The sequence below is a fragment of the Balaenoptera physalus genome, assembly GCF_965194825.1.
Source record: "Balaenoptera physalus genome assembly, chromosome: 5".
Taxonomy (NCBI): Eukaryota; Metazoa; Chordata; class Mammalia; order Artiodactyla; family Balaenopteridae; genus Balaenoptera; species Balaenoptera physalus.
Genome location: NC_138884.1, coordinates 85,672,159 through 85,687,801, shown reverse-complemented (window position 1 = coordinate 85,687,801; position 15,643 = coordinate 85,672,159). Strand labels below are relative to the sequence as shown.

The window sequence follows — 15,643 nt, the reverse complement described above, 5'->3', positions numbered from 1 at the left end:
GCAACAAGACTGCAAATAGCCAAAGCTGCTGCTTTTGTGGAGTTTAGGATCTAGTTAGGTAGGGATAGCTGTGTATGTGCAGATAATAATTATGTAAACAAATCTGATAAATATGGATGGGTGATCAGTACTATAAGGAAATAAATTAGGAAAAGGGAGAGAGGACACTTGTTAGTTTATCCTCCTAATTGAGGAGAAGCCTGGTTGATGTAGACAGACTGCATCATTTAAAAATAAACCACCCCTCTGAAAAAGAAAGCAGGCTTAACTTTTTCTCTGCTGGCCTCAAAAAAGGGACACACAGCTTTTCACAACAATTAGTGTTCAATACCCGTTTCCCTCCAGAAGTGACTGACTTGGGGGATTCCAACCCACCTGACTGTTGGGTTAGGGCTGTTCCAAAGGCTGGATTAGCAAAGAGACTGGCACAGAAAAGTGACATGATTTACAGAAGCTGGGGTTTACGCAGGCAAGTGGTTTCCAACAGATTCTGAAAACAAGGAAGGAAATGACTAGAGCTCAGGGTCTAGGTAGGACTCAAAGTGGAGCCAAGAGCTTGCCTGCTGGGACTTGTGGAGCAATTCTAAGAATATGTGCGTGGACGTGGTAGCACAGGCTTGAGAAACAGCAAGGTTACAGCATGCTAGAGCCCATCTACTGATGCAGTTGGAGTGCTTGCCTTTATGGCTGTGTTGTTTGAATAGAACATAGTAAGTTGCCCCAATCTGTCTTCCCTCTGTGGAAGTTTCACCCTGATGGAAACAGCAGGGGTGCAATCTACGAGTGAGTCACTGGAATTAACCAAAGAGCAGTTGTTGGGTGGTAAAGCTGTCATCTCAGGGAACTAAAGATTTACTGAGGATTTTGATTGAAAATGTTTTTTTTTTAAGTTTTCAGAAAGCCCCCGATAAATCACTGCATGTATGTACTTCTCAAATACATCTCTCTTTCCCCCTTTTCTCCTCCTTTTCATCATTTCTCTCTGCAGCTAGGTACCCCTATCACCTGTCTTTGGTTGCTCCAGCATCTGAAATGGTGCTGTGCCCATAGTAGATGCTGACCTCTATTTCTTGAGTAAATGAATCCTTATTATCACCATCTCACACATTCATTCATATAGCACTTTAAAATTGTCCCAAGTGCTTTTCCATGTCTTCTGGTACTAATTGCCAGTATGTGCTTAGCACTCTCTAAACAATCCAGTACTTCGTGTATGTTGTCTCCCATGACCTCACAACAATGCTGTGGGTTATTATTATTTGGCCCATTTTACAGGCAAGGAAGCTAAGGCTCTGGAAGGTTAAATGACTCATCTATGTGCACTTAACTGACACTTGGCAGATTCGGGTTCGTGCTTAGGTCTCTTGGCTCCAAACTCCCCTTTTTCCATGCCACTAAGCTTTCATCTGAGGCTCAAGCCGACCCTGTGAAGAAGAAACGAGAGAGATGAGGCCCAGGAAGGCGATGTGACATGTCCAGGCCATGCATACAGTTACTGACCAGAAGAGAGGTCTCTGTTTCTAAGCCCTGGCCGTCAATATTATCATTCTTATTATCAGAACATGTTTAAAAAGAATTGGACCCACTGCTCTGTGGTTGTCTCTGATCAACAAATGGAAAAGTCTGAAAGAGGGAAATTATCTGTTAATCTAGGTCCAAACCGTATTTGCATTAATTCTCTGGATACTGCCTGCAAACTCACACTAACTTTTTTCCCTCCTTCTGTTAGTGTGTATACTTCCACTGAGGGTCTAATATATAAATCAACATGGCTGGAACATTTTCTTCTGTTTCTCTAATATTTTTGTTAAGTTATTATACTATATAGTATCAATGTTTATATAATATATTATATTGTATTATATATTATTACTCTTATTATATTATGTGCTATTATTAGACTCACATTTTTGGAGCTGGAATAAAACTCAGGGAGGATTTAACACAAGCTCATCACTTTGCAGATGAGGAAACTGACTCTCCAAGTTGCCCAAGGACACCCAGCAGGCAAAGCTGGGACTTGAGGGCCAGGTCTCAGCTCCCAGGAGCTCTTCTACCTTCCCTCAGGCCTCAGACCTCCCAGCCTCTACCTTGTTTCAGGTTTCAACGATGGAAGTTTAAAGGTTTACCCTTTGCTTAAAACGTCAGGGGCACTGGCAGGTGATTAAAAAAAAAAAAAGAAAATGTCAGAGGGAAAGGCCAACACGTGAAACCAGCAACAGTAGAAGTGCAGGAAGACACAGGGCACAGCAGCCAGCCAGCAGCGCTGCCTTGTGTGTTATTAACAAGCTCAACAGCCAGAGCTATGAGCCCTGAACAACTCAGAGCTGGGCCTTCATGGGCTCAGGGGGAATCTGAGAGAGGCTCTCCCTTCTTCCACCCAAATGCTCAGAAGGGAAATTTGCAAGCCAGCCTGGTTGTGACAGGTTAAAAGAGTCATAAAGGAAAGAGATTCTTTACATAGATATGTATTTCTATATCTGTCCCCCCAGATTATACAAATATTGCATGCTTATTGTTTAAAAAATTAGAAAAAAACAGCAAAGCAAAAGACAGTAATTAAAATCACTGATTATCACTGTTACATCATTTTTTGTATTTACCCCTCCAGAATTTTTCTTATACACGTATGCATGTATTTTTGCAAAAATAGGATCATATAGTACAATCTGATTTCCAATCCGCTTTTTAAAATTTACTATATTGTGAACAGCTTTCTATGTTAGTATGTTAATGAATATACATACTCTTATGCTGTTGTGTGTAAAGGCAGCATGGTAACTATTCCAGATTTTTCCAATGAACCTGTAACCACATGTTTGTTAATTGCATCTATGGACATCTATTGAACTGTGTATGGGAAATTTGTGTGTGTGTGTGTGTGTGTGTGTGTGTGTGTGTGACCTTGCTTAAAGCTGTAGTAAAAACCACAGATATATCTGGCACTATGTGCTTTATGTATGTTAATATATTTTCTTGTTAGCACTCAAGATGAAGTTAATATTATCATCCCCATTTTACAAATGAGGAAACTTACCCAAGGTCAGACACCTAGCATGTGTCAGAGTCAAGATTCAGTCCAGGCAATCTGGCCCAAGCCTGTGCTCCTGACACCACACTTCCAAGAATGGTTCCACCTATTTGGTTCCACACTCCAGCTCCTCGGTTACAAAACTGGAGGGCCTGTAGGAACATCCAGTCCTAGAAAGAAAAGTCTTCGTATGACAGGTGTGAAGTCCAGAGAGCTCTTGACTTTCCTATCAAGTCACCTGTGAGTTCATCACAGAGTTTGACGATCATCCATCCAGCTGTTCTTTCTCTGGTCTTCTCTGACCATCTTCCCCCCACAGTCCCCCCCCAAAACCCATCTTCTTCTACGTTCTCGGCCCTTCCCGCAGCCTTGGGCTCCATGTAGAAGGTCCCCAGTGGAGGCTTAAGCCCTTCAGAGTGAAACAGCTATAAAACACACACACCTTTCTTTGGTTACTATTGACATCTGTCAGACAGAACTGTTTGGTGTTAGGCTCTCACAGTCACTTTCTTCCATTTTACCAGACTTCCTCCCAGGAAGAGCTGGGAGGGCGCCTTGGGGAGGAAGGAAGGAGGGGTGAGAGGGGAAGAAAACCCCCATCCTGCCACAACACAGAGCCTCGGATTTTGCTCTACTTTGATGATAACGTCTCTGATTCTCCCTGGTTCGTTCTGAAGTTTGGGGGTGGGGTAGGGAGGAGGCCATGAGGGCCACTGAGCCTCCAAGCAACGGCATGGCTCTAAGAAGCTGTTTGATGAGGACCCTTGAATGGATGCCTCTATTTCCCTCCCCTCCAAAGAATGACAGTCACCTTGGGTAAGTCTATTGTTAGAGTTGAACGGCTGGAGGTTTGTGTAGGATGCACTCAGGGTCTCTTCTCTTCCAGGAGGTTTTCAGAATGGAACTTTTCATGTGAGAAAGTCATATGGCCTTTCCAGTGGGTCTGTGATCTTCTGATTAAACCACTGTGGTAAAAGACCTTTTCTTTTTCTTTTTCTTTATTTCCAATCATTGCAGACAAATACTGCTTAAAAGTACAATAAATTCCAAGAAGAAGAAGAAGGAGGAGGAGGAGGAGGAGGACAGAGAAAGAAAGACAAAGATTTAATAGGAAAAAAATGAAGTAAAAAAAAGACATATGGGACACCCCTGGTGGCGCAGTGGTTAAGAATCCGCCTGCCAATGCAGGGGACACAGGTTCAAGCCCTGGTCCAGGAAGATCCCACATGCCAGGGAGCAACTAAGCCCGTGCGCCACAACTACTGAGCCTGTGCTCTAGAGCTTGCAAGCCACAACTACTGAGCCCATGTGCCACAACTACTGAAGCCCGTGCGCCTAGACCCCGTGCGCCGCAACAAGAGAAGCCACCGCAATGAGAAGCCTGCGCACCGCAACGAGAGGAGCCCCTGCTCACCGCAACTAGAGAAAGCCCTCATGCAGCAACGAAGACCCAACACAGCCAAAAATAAATTAAAAAAAAAAAAAGACTTAAAATGCAAGTCCCATTTTCTATTATTAGATTCAATAGACATTATCCAATTGCTAAAAAACTTTCTAATCTAAACTCCTGATTTCTGTGCTTATCTTGCTGTGGTCCAGTAACAGTTTGAAGACCTGTCTGCCTGGTGTTTGGATCACACTGTGAGCAGCTATGATCTAGTTCACTCATTTCTTTGCCGGAAAAGTTCATTCATTCACTCATTTATTCTCTGAATAAACATTTGTTAAGCACCTGTTACAAGCGGGGCATATAGGTTAATCCTGACTGTCTCAGGATTACAGTGACACCATGATTATGTGTTATTTTTACATAATTAAATTGCAATCGTCATAGTATATATCAATATAATGTGATATTCACTGTAATAGTTTTGGAAAGAAAAGTTGTCCCAGACCTGGTCTGGGACAGACCCTTTCTGTGTGTGATATGATTCAAAACCTCCTTCTGGGAAGAAAATGAATGTTCCCGATAAAACACCTATGCGATTTTCTGATAAATTGTAATGGGATTGAGGCTTGTTCCAGGAAACCAGTCACCCTCGCACTTCCTTCCCCGCATCCCCAGCTGACCGTCAGACACAGTCTAGTTGACCTTTAACCAGACATACTTTTCTTTCCTTTTCTAGTCTGATTATCTGGCCATCCCTATCAAGTGTGAATCTTTGAAATGGACTCCTAGAGACCTCTTCCCTTGGAGAAAGCCTGCAATAGTTTGACACATGATCATATCTAAGGATGGAGGCAACAATTCTCATGGGTTGGTGGAGCTGGCAGGAACCCATGGCCTTGAGCAAGCTTTATAATATTTCTGAGTCTCAGTTTTTTCATCTATGAAATGGAGAGACTAATACCTCAGGTTGTGAGAATTAGGTGAGGCATTGAATGGAAAGGGCTTGGTAGGTAATGAGTGCACCTTAAGTGTCACCATTGTTATGATGATGACTGTGGACTCCTGGTCTCCTTGGAGTCAAAAGCCCTGTGGTACCAGGTTCCTCCTCTGCTCCAAATCAAGCTCAGGGGGGGGGCCTTAGCTTGCTCTATACGATGACTAGAGGGAAGAGACCCACCACGGGGCTCAGGAAAGGAACTGTCTAGAGCAGCAGAAACCCAGTTCCTCAGGGGGAGGAGGGGACAGCCTGAAGTGGGTAAGTCAGCCAGGCTTGCATATGGGGTAACACATTTCCCACGCTTTGAAAGCTCCCTCTAAGGTAGAGGGGAGGGCATTAAGCTCGAGTCACCTTGGGGCCAATTCTGGCTGAAAGACTTACAGCAGGTGTGTGATCTGGAAGCCAGCCAAGCTAACTCACCCCACAACTGTGGGAGAAGGCAGGGGTCTCCTGTGGTTTCAGTCCTGTGGCTGTTACTCAGGCACTGTTTATAGGCTGCCCTTTTTCACAGCTTTTCTCTTAGCTTGAGGCTGGGGCTGAGGGGAGGAGGGAGGCTGCTGAATTCTGCTGGTTCTGCTTCCTTGGTTCTGCTCTTGACAGAAGAAGCACACGTGTCATGTAGTGAAAAATTTTCCTCTTTCAACCTCAATCTGCTTTTCCTGAGAGAATGACGTCTGTGTAAGAGGCTCTGGAAGAGGCAGGAGGGTGAGATGGAGGAGGAGTCAAAGGAGGGAGAGGAAGGGAGATGGGAGGCTGGCCAATGTCCCCAGATCACTTTATATTGTGGAGACTTACAAACTGACCATTCTCTGCCACGGCGCCCAGTGGTAAAGGGGTAAAGGAGGACGCAGGAGAAGAGAAAGAGTGTTTGCGGTGGTACAGCAATGCCAGCTGGCAGGGCACCTTTGTGAGGATTAGAAATGCCGCCTGCTCTGGGTGCACCTGACCCCGCACCAGCCAGCAGAGCTTGGCAAGCCCAGCACAGGCTGGCTTTCAGTCTCCACTGTCCCTTCTGCCTAGAGTTTTGTTCAGTGAACAGCCTGCACAACTGTGACCAGCAGCCCTGACGGGGGGAAGACAGCTCCCAAATGCTGTGGCAGATGAGGGCCCACAAGAAACTGAGATAAGAAGCAGAGAGGTAATACCTGCTCTTGGTTATGGCTACCATGTCTGGTGGGTGTAAAGCTACAGGCCATTTCCGGAAAGAAAGCCTTACTACTAGGCAGTCCCTCTACTCATCGAGTACAGCTCTTTACTTTCTCCACGAAGCATCAGTCAAACCCTATGTAATCTAGTTCTCCCCGTCCTTTTCCACCAAACTTGGACTCTGTCCCTGTTTCCCACCCCCCACCCCCGTATTGCATCTATTGGGCTCCCCAGGAAGGGGCTTCCTGGACTTCAGAGTGAAATTTCTACCCCCAACATTTCTGCTACTAATATTCACTACCACGTACAGGAAAACTCTGGTGCCTTATTCTGCTGAATCTTTTTTTATTTTTTAACTTTTTTCCTCTTACCAAATGACACCTCTTTTAGAAAGAAGAAGAAGAAAAAGCTAAGAGGGTAAAGGAACATGAGAGTGGAGAAAATCCTGCCTAGTCACACATAGTTTTTTGCTTTAATTTATTTTCTTCCCCCGTGGAGAGAATGTTTAAAGCTTTCATCAGATTGTCAAAGGAGTTCACGAGCCTAAAATTTCCAGAGCCGCTGCTATAAAATGACTCACAGAATCCAAACAAAAGGGACATAGAAAGTTCAGGGAGGGTTTATTAAATTTATTTTATCCCACTGTCTGATTTTCAGCAGATAATCTAATTTCTTTCAGACCGCGGGCATGAACACTGCTGCTTGGTCTCCTGCCTGTCTTGGAGGGCCCCCAGAATCACATTACTCTAATTGCCAGCTAGCGGGCATCCCATTCTTCAGCCCCTCATCCTCCACATGTCACCAGAGTTATAATCCTAAAGTGTATCTTTCATCATATCTTCACCAAACTCCAACAACTCATTGGTGTTAAACTCCTCCATCGTCTGGCCCACTCAACCTCCCTGACCTTATCTTGCTCTGTTCTTTAGCCAGCCCTCCATGCCAGCCAGGTTGGTCAACGTACTGCTCACGACATGGACATTGTGACCATCGACCTCCAGGTCATTACCCTTAATCTAGGTCTTTGTCACCCCTTTCCCCTCAGTTTTCCAGAACCTTCCCATCATTTAAGGCCAGCTCTCTGAAGTGGTATGCCCTGCTTCTGTGTTCCCACAGCACCCCATTTTCCCCATCACAGACCCCATGACCCTCTTGCCTGCCCTCTTCATCTCTCCCACTGGTCAGTGAGTTTCTTCCGGATAGGGGTTGTGTCTGGCCAATGTTCCAATATTGCCTGGAAGTTAGTATGTGCTTGGATACTTAAATATTTATTGGATAACTGAAGTTTTCTCTGACAATTATAGTGCATGCCCCCTCTGGGACTGTATTTCCCCAAACTTCTATTATATTTATTGTTTCTACCAGGGACTGATAATCAGAATTACTGGAAGAATTTTATAAAATACAAATTCTCAGAGCTCTATGCCGGCTCTACTGAATCAGAATCTAGAGGGATGGGCACCAGAATATGTATTTTTACAAAGTTCCCTAGATGTTTCTGATAACCTAGTTTGCTTTATATCTGCAGTTCTCGAACTTTTTTTTGTCTTGGGGCCACTTTACACTCTTAAAAATCACTGAAAAATCTAAAGAGTTTTTGTTGATGTGAGTTGTAGTTATTAATGTTAACCAAACTAAAATTACAATGGATAAATGACAAATATTTATATATTAATTCATTTAAAGTAACAATAATAGATCCATTAAATGTTAACATAAATGACACATTCTTTTTTGTTTGTTTTTTGAATTTTATTTTATTTATTTTTTATACAGCAGGTTCTTATTAGTTATCTATTTTATACATATCAGTATACATGTCAATCCCAACCTCCCAATTCATCCCACCACCACCACCACCCCACCACTTTCCCCCCTTGGTGTCCATACCTTTGTTCTCTACATCTGTGAATGACACATTCTTAAAAAAAAAATGTTTTCCTAAACAACAATTTTAATGAGAAGAGTACCATCGTTTTATATTTTTGCAAATTGCTTTAATGTCTAACTTAATAGATGATAGTTGCATTGCATATCTGTCTTTGCATTCAATCTGGTGCAATTTGCAATGTGTGGTTTTGGATGCAATATAGGAAGAAAATTCAGCTTCACATGAACAAAAAGAAGTATTTTCATAGCCTTTTCAGATCATTGTGGATATTTTTCTTTGAAAGTACTCCAAAAATTGATGTTATAGTTTCTTAAAAGTTAGTTGCAATGTGGAATCTGGAACCATATCAATGAACTCTGAACACTTGTAGAGAATGAGCAAAACAGACAAGTAAGTCCTTAGTATTATTATGAACATGGTTTTGACTATTTCTTGAGGTTCCTACAGTGATTTATTGTTCATTATTTTTACAACTTTTTCATGAAGACAATTCTCAGATTGTTTAATTCATTCAACAAGTATTGTTGAGTGCTGTGTGCCAGGTGGTGCCCTGGGCATTGAAGTTCTAAATGTAACTGATCCCACAACAAAATTATATTGATGAGAGAGGCCCCAGTTTCAGAGTTAAATTAGAGTCAATTAGAAAAAGTCACTTCCTCTGAAGTCTCATGGGCACACACTTCTGCAAGCAGTGCCCCCTCCTTCAGGCGGACATAACCTTGCACTGGACACAGGGCTTGGTGAGAGGACTGTGGTATAACTAGCTACCACTCACTTGTTGGCGGAGTGCTTTTGTGCAGTGAACAACTTAGGCAACTGCTCGTGGTAGCCTTACCTGTTTTACATTTCTCTTGTTCTCTAAGCTGGTTTGCCTTAGAGCCAGAATTTGAACCCCGGTGGTGAGGCTCCAGAAGGTTCCAGTAAGTCTGTGACCTTAACCACTTGACTATGCAATTCCTGATGCATAGCGGACTGACACCAAGTGGCAGGGGTGTGGGTAGTAGTTGTAATATTACATCCTCTTAGGCTTAACAGATTTCTATTAAGAGATTTATATGACTTGACAAATGTGGTACTTCCTAAAGACAATAAAATAGAGGGACATGTCCACAGTTCACTTCAGTACAAACATAGGTTCAACAACTACAAAGAATGCTGGTCCACTTTGGTGTTAACTACCAAAACTTTGTCACTGAGGCATTGATGAACCTCTCAGCCAAGTGACATTATTATCTGGGCACTTACACTGTCTTCAACTGTGTCAAATGCTACTGAGATTCAAGTGGAAGAGAAGTGAGAATTGGCCATTGGATTTATTAACACAGTAGTGACCTTGTCAAGAGCAGTTTCATCCAAAAGTTGTTGGCAAAAGATTGATTGGTGTATGTTCTATAGAGAATTTTTCGATTGGGTCTAACTGAAACGTTAAAGAATGGGCCTTCTTCAGCTGTATTTCTACAGATCTCTGTATTTTGTAGAGTTATATTTCATTCCTTTGCTACTGCATGAATCTGTGCAAAGATTGGAGATGCAGTTCTGCAGACATCTTAGCTGCAGGTGCCTTCAAATTTGTGGTGGAGTCGGGGACCCACTGTCTGCGGCAGAGTGATAAGACTACCTGGAACGTGGTTACCTGAGAATAGCTGAGGTCTAGGGCAGTTTCTCACCACCTAATCAAAGCTCACACCTGCAGCCCTTCCTGCATCTGCGTGTGGAGCACTATGGAAACAGGCACCCCAACAAGTACAGACAGCTTGACGATGACTGAGGGCCCAAGGATGTGGTTGGTGGGTGGGGGGGAGGGAGGGAGACAGAGACGGGGAGAGGACAAGTGAATTTTTCAATGCTTCCAAGAATCATCTGAACAGAGATTAAAGCTCTGAGGAAGGGGCCAGGAGGGAATTAAACGAGGCCTGGTAAAATCAAGCTTGGGCTGGAGCTCTGTGTGGCCATGACCCTCGGCTCTCCCAGCTGCAGTGTCTCCAATTATGAAAGGAGGTGACTGGTCTCTATAACCCTGAAGGTCCCTTCTGGTGCTCTGAGCTGGTATCACATGACTGCAAGTTCCATGGGTTGAGAGCAATTTTTTAAAAAAACAACTTTTTTGTTTGTTTTTCTTCGCAAGTAGAGAAGAATGTTTCAGAAATGAAGTTTGTTTTGGAACCTATACTACATACCAAGAATAATAACATGAAATGTCCTTTCATTAATCTTCTAATATGTCTCTTCCAGACTCTTTGGATATTTAACATGCTTTCTTATGATGTTTTATAAATTTATATCAAGGTTAAAAGCCAAGTTTTAGCATCAGATGGATCTGAGTTTAAGTTCTTCTATGGCCCTTTGTTAGCTGTGTGACCAACGGCAAATTGTGTAGCTTCTCCAAATTCCCGTTTTCTCAAATATAAAATTGGGGATAATACAAATACCCTTCTCATGGGTTTTTGTGGGGATGAAATGAGATAATGAGGGTTAAGAGCTTAACATAGGGTCTGGCACATAGTAGGTTCTCATTAGCTGCTCTCACCACCATCACCACCACCATCATCACCTGTGAAGTAGGAAAGGGCAAAACGAATCAGCCATTTTACAGACAAGCAAACCAGAGTCCATACTCAACTGGCAAGATTCAGGAAGAGAACTGAGTTCCGCCAGCTCATCAATGACGCTGTCTTTAGTCAGTACCTCCCTTCCTTCACTGTTAAAATAAACCACAAATTACCCAAATCCTCCTTTGGAAGAATGTTGGAGTGGCTTCTTCTCAGCAGTAGTATCCAGGAGGAGGGAGATCTTCTTTTCCACACGCAACCAGAGGGGGACATGCCGAAAGCTGAGTGTGACTGTGACGCCCTGTGTGCGAATGTTCCATCAGACAACATGGAACCCATAGAACTGGGATTACGCTGTTTACCTGGTGGACTGAACACAACATGCTGTCACTGGTGAGGATGAAACCTTTATTTCCCCTGATTTAGTCTGATTGATAACTAGAAGTATTGGAATTTTGTTTTGTTCTGTTTCGTTTTTAACAACAAGGAGGAATGAATGTGGGTTTGGGAGTGGGAGTGAGGGAAAGAGTCCTAGTGTAAACATTCAGATTGCAGGTTTTAAGAGAATAAAAAATTTTGCTTATGTAATAGCTTGTTCTTATGTTTACCAATAAAACATACCAATGCTCAATTAAATTTATTGATAAATACCAATAAAAAATATATTGTTATTCTCTCTGAGTAATGGCCTACGAATACTTACACTTTTTATGATAGTATAGCATAACGATCTGCATTTTCCAAACTTTAAAATTATAGTATACTTGTTGATAATTTTATTAAAATCTTACAAACTTGGAATGACAACTATTCATATTATTCAATATTCTCTTCCAATCATTTTCAATGTGTAGTTGTATTTTTGTAGAATTGCGATTAATGTGTATATACTCTTTTGTATATATATATTTTTCATTTAACATTATTTTCTGAACAAATTTTCATGTTTTTCCACAGTAATATTTATTTTACGGCTAAATATTCCACTGCATGAGTAGATGCCGTAAATATCTAAGTGTTTTTGCATTTATGTTATTTTTCTGCACTATCTTCAGGTGTTTATACCTTGATCAGAAGGCATAAATATTTTATAATTCTTATTAAAGTTATTTAATACTCAACATATTGACATTGTTTTGGTCCCTATCAGTTCTTAGGATATTTCTAAAATAATAATCTGCTTTAAAATTAGCTTTGATTGTAAATCATTTACTAGAACAATGTAAAGATTAGAAATACTTCTTACAGGGGGTATGGACTAAAGTAATTTTATTGAACATCTATTAGGAACAGTTTGCATCTGCCTAGGCACTATGCATGGATTTAGTTAATAAGTGGGAAATCTGGGATTTTAACCCTGTCAATCTAGTTCCAGAATTTATGCACCAAACCACTGTCTGTTTTGCTAAAGCTAACTCAATTCTTAAAGAATCCTCCAAGGCAAGTGTATTTAACCCCATTTTACAGAAAAAACGGAAGCTGAGAGGGTTTAAATCAAGAGCTTAAACTGAGGTACATATAGGGAGTGGGTGTAAGATGACATTTCCCCCTCCACTCTCTCGTTTTGCTTAGAGTATATACCTCTCTCAATCTCTATTGATAGTCATGGTTATAAGAACTTTTATTTTGGTTTACCGTTAACTCAGTGATGAGAAAAACAACAGCCCAAGAATGACAATGAAATGTTACTAGTGAGAGTCAAGGCCTCTCAATTAGGACAACACAAACAATTTAAAATGACCATTCTTGTTAAAGTTCATAGATAAAGAAAGCGCGGCTGCAGGGAAGGTTTAAGACATGACTTTGTCAATCCTGCTTGTGGCTCAAACAGTTACGTCACTTAATCTCTCAGCCTCTGTTTCTTCATCTTTAAAATGGGGACAATAACATCTACCTCACAGCACTGTATAGAGATTAAGTGAGGTCATGCACTACAGCACACGTAACTGCTCAAAAAGTATCCCCTACAATAAAATTTACTAATACTACCATTATTATTATGCCACGACTCTCGTTGCTCTGTATTTTCGGAAAATAGACCTACAAAGGAGCATATAACTCAGAAAAAAAAAATTAAAAGAATGACAATTCATGTCAACTATCACTCAGCTTCCATGTCAGAGAGACAAGAGGGAACAGTGGCAGGAGCAGTGGGGAGCTGCAGCATTCAAGCCTCATCTCAAGGGGCTGCTCCTTCCAGCTAAGTACGGCCATAAGGGACAGCAGGCCCAGCATGGCCAGGTACATCAGTTAGCTATTGCTCCGTGACAAACTACCCCCAAACTCAGTGGTTTAAAACAATAAGCATTTTGGGCTTCCCTGGTGGTGCAGTGGTTGAGAGTCTGCCTGCCAGCGAGGGGAACACAGGTTCGAGCCCTGGTCCAGGAGGATCCCACATGCCACAGAGCAACTAAGCCTGTGTGCCATAACTACTGAGCCTGCGCTCTAGAGCCCGTGAGCCACAACCACTGAGCCTGCGTGCCACAACTACTGAGCCTGCAGTCTAGAGTCTGTGAGCCACAACTACTGAGCCCGTGCGCATAGAGCCCATGCTCCTCAACAGGAGAGGCCACTGCAATGAGAGGCCTGCGCACCGCGGCAAGGAGTGGCCCCCACTTGCCGCAGCTAGAGGGAGCCTGCACGCAGCAATGAAGACCCAACACAGCCAAAAATTAAAAAAAACCAAAAAACGGTAAGCATTTTTTATTTACCCACAATCTATAGGTCATGTGGGTGGTTCTTCTAGTCTTGGCTGGATTCACTCATGCATGTGCGGTCAGCTGGCGGGTTGTCTGTGGGTTGGGTTTACTGATCTTGGACAGGCTCTCTGGCTTGTCTTGGGCCTTGGCTGGGACAACTGAAATAACTTTTCTTTGTTCTATATGATCTCTCACTTTCCTGTAGGCTAGACCAAGCTTGTTCACATGGGATCTTGGCAGGTTTCCAAGAAAGAGAGAGTAGACCTGTCCAAGGCCTCTTAGGTCCAGGCTCAAGACTGGCACACTGTCATTTTTGTCATATTCTATTGGCCAAGGCAAGTCACGAGGCTGATCCAGAGGAAAAAGGTGGGGACATAGACTCCAACCCTTTATGGGAAGAACTGTAAAGTGACATTGCAAAGTGTGTGGACAAAGGGAGGGGTGAAGAATTGAGGCCATTTTTGCAATCAATCAACCACATCCAGTCTTCCAAGTTTTCAGCAGAAGTTAGAAATCCAGGTCTTTATATGAAATTTCCTGAGTTTTAAGTATTGCCTGCTAATTTACAACTTTTAAGACAGTGGTGGCCCAATGCTCTGTGGGCCAAACATATGTCTGCGTTGGATGTGGTTTGTCAGCCATTTGCAACCTCTGGGTACATAGTGTGCTCGTGTTTCCACAGTAATGCTGAGAAGGAGGTTTGAACTGGGGCTGTCTGGACTCCAGGTCCATATTCATTCAGCAAACATTTGCATGCCTCCAAGTACAGGCATTGACAAACAAAGATAAATAAAGCACAATCCCTTCCCTGAAGGGGCTTCTGGTCAAAAGTGGGAGACAACCTGTAAACATACATTTAATTCATGTGGTTAAATGCTACAGATTGATTAATATAACTCTGGGTCTCTCTCTCTCTCCCCTTTCATACATGCCACACCCTGAAGGTGGAGTGATTGATCTCATTGGTAAATTTGGGGAAAACACCTGGGTATGTTCAGCTCAGTCCCCTGTGTACTCTCAGACCAGGGCCTGGCCAAGGAGAGTGCATGTTCTCTGATCCTTCCTGCTGAAAGTCCTCCCAGAGCAAGTCCCTCCGTGCTGGCCTCTCTCCACCCCCTGCCCCTGGTGAGTACTGCTGAGAATGAGTGGAAAATCCACCTGATTCTGGGGCTCAGGAAGCAAGCTCATGTAACTCTCACACTAGGCTTTGTCTTCCTACCCAGCTTTATCAGCCACAAAGGTGACATCTTGGCTTCTGGCTTTCTCTTCTATTTTATTTTTTAACTTGTTCAGAACCGGGATAAGGAAGAGACATGTTATTTATTGAGGGACAGCCTCAGAGACCTCAATGGTACTGTGATTATGATTAGAGTATATATATATATATATATATATATATAATATATTATATACAGTGTTTACATAATATTACATAATATTACAATAATGTTTACATAATATACATGTGTACTCACACACACACACACACACACACACACACACACACTATAGGTTTCTATACATATGTACACGGGTACATACATGGCACTGTGAGGGCCCTGACTGCTCAGCCCTTTCACCATGCTGCCTCTCAGAGCTCAACCTTGAGCGCGAGTGTACCGAAGTGGAGATGTAAGTCTCATATTCAAACAAAGGAAACAGGAATGTTCTTAACCCAAATAAAAGCTGGCATCAAAAACGTGGAGCAGGGCTTCCTATCACAGTACAAAATTACCCATTATAGTTTGACATACACTTTTCCTTTCAGGAGTCTCTCTAGGTAGCATCTGCTTTGATCCCACGCCAGCTTTTGTTCCCATGTTGTTACCAAGGGTCTATGTTTCCCAGGAGAAAATGGGTTTGATTTCAAAGGACTCTTTAGGTTGCCTCATGGGTCTCAGAATTTCATGAGTTTATTCACCAAGGGGGTTCTGAGCACC

The 15,643-nt window shown here is 42.6% G+C and overlaps 1 protein-coding gene and 1 long non-coding RNA gene across 3 annotated transcripts in view; one reads left to right on the top strand and one right to left on the bottom strand.

The window, feature by feature from the left end:
• The window catches only part of LOC309662021, an 82,290-nt gene that overhangs the window by 26,049 nt on the left and 40,598 nt on the right, over positions 1–15,643 (bottom strand). The gene's annotated exons all lie outside the window — the stretch shown is intronic.
• Positions 1–15,643, top strand: part of RHOH (ras homolog family member H) — an 82,594-nt gene that overhangs the window by 43,972 nt on the left and 22,979 nt on the right. The gene's annotated exons all lie outside the window — the stretch shown is intronic.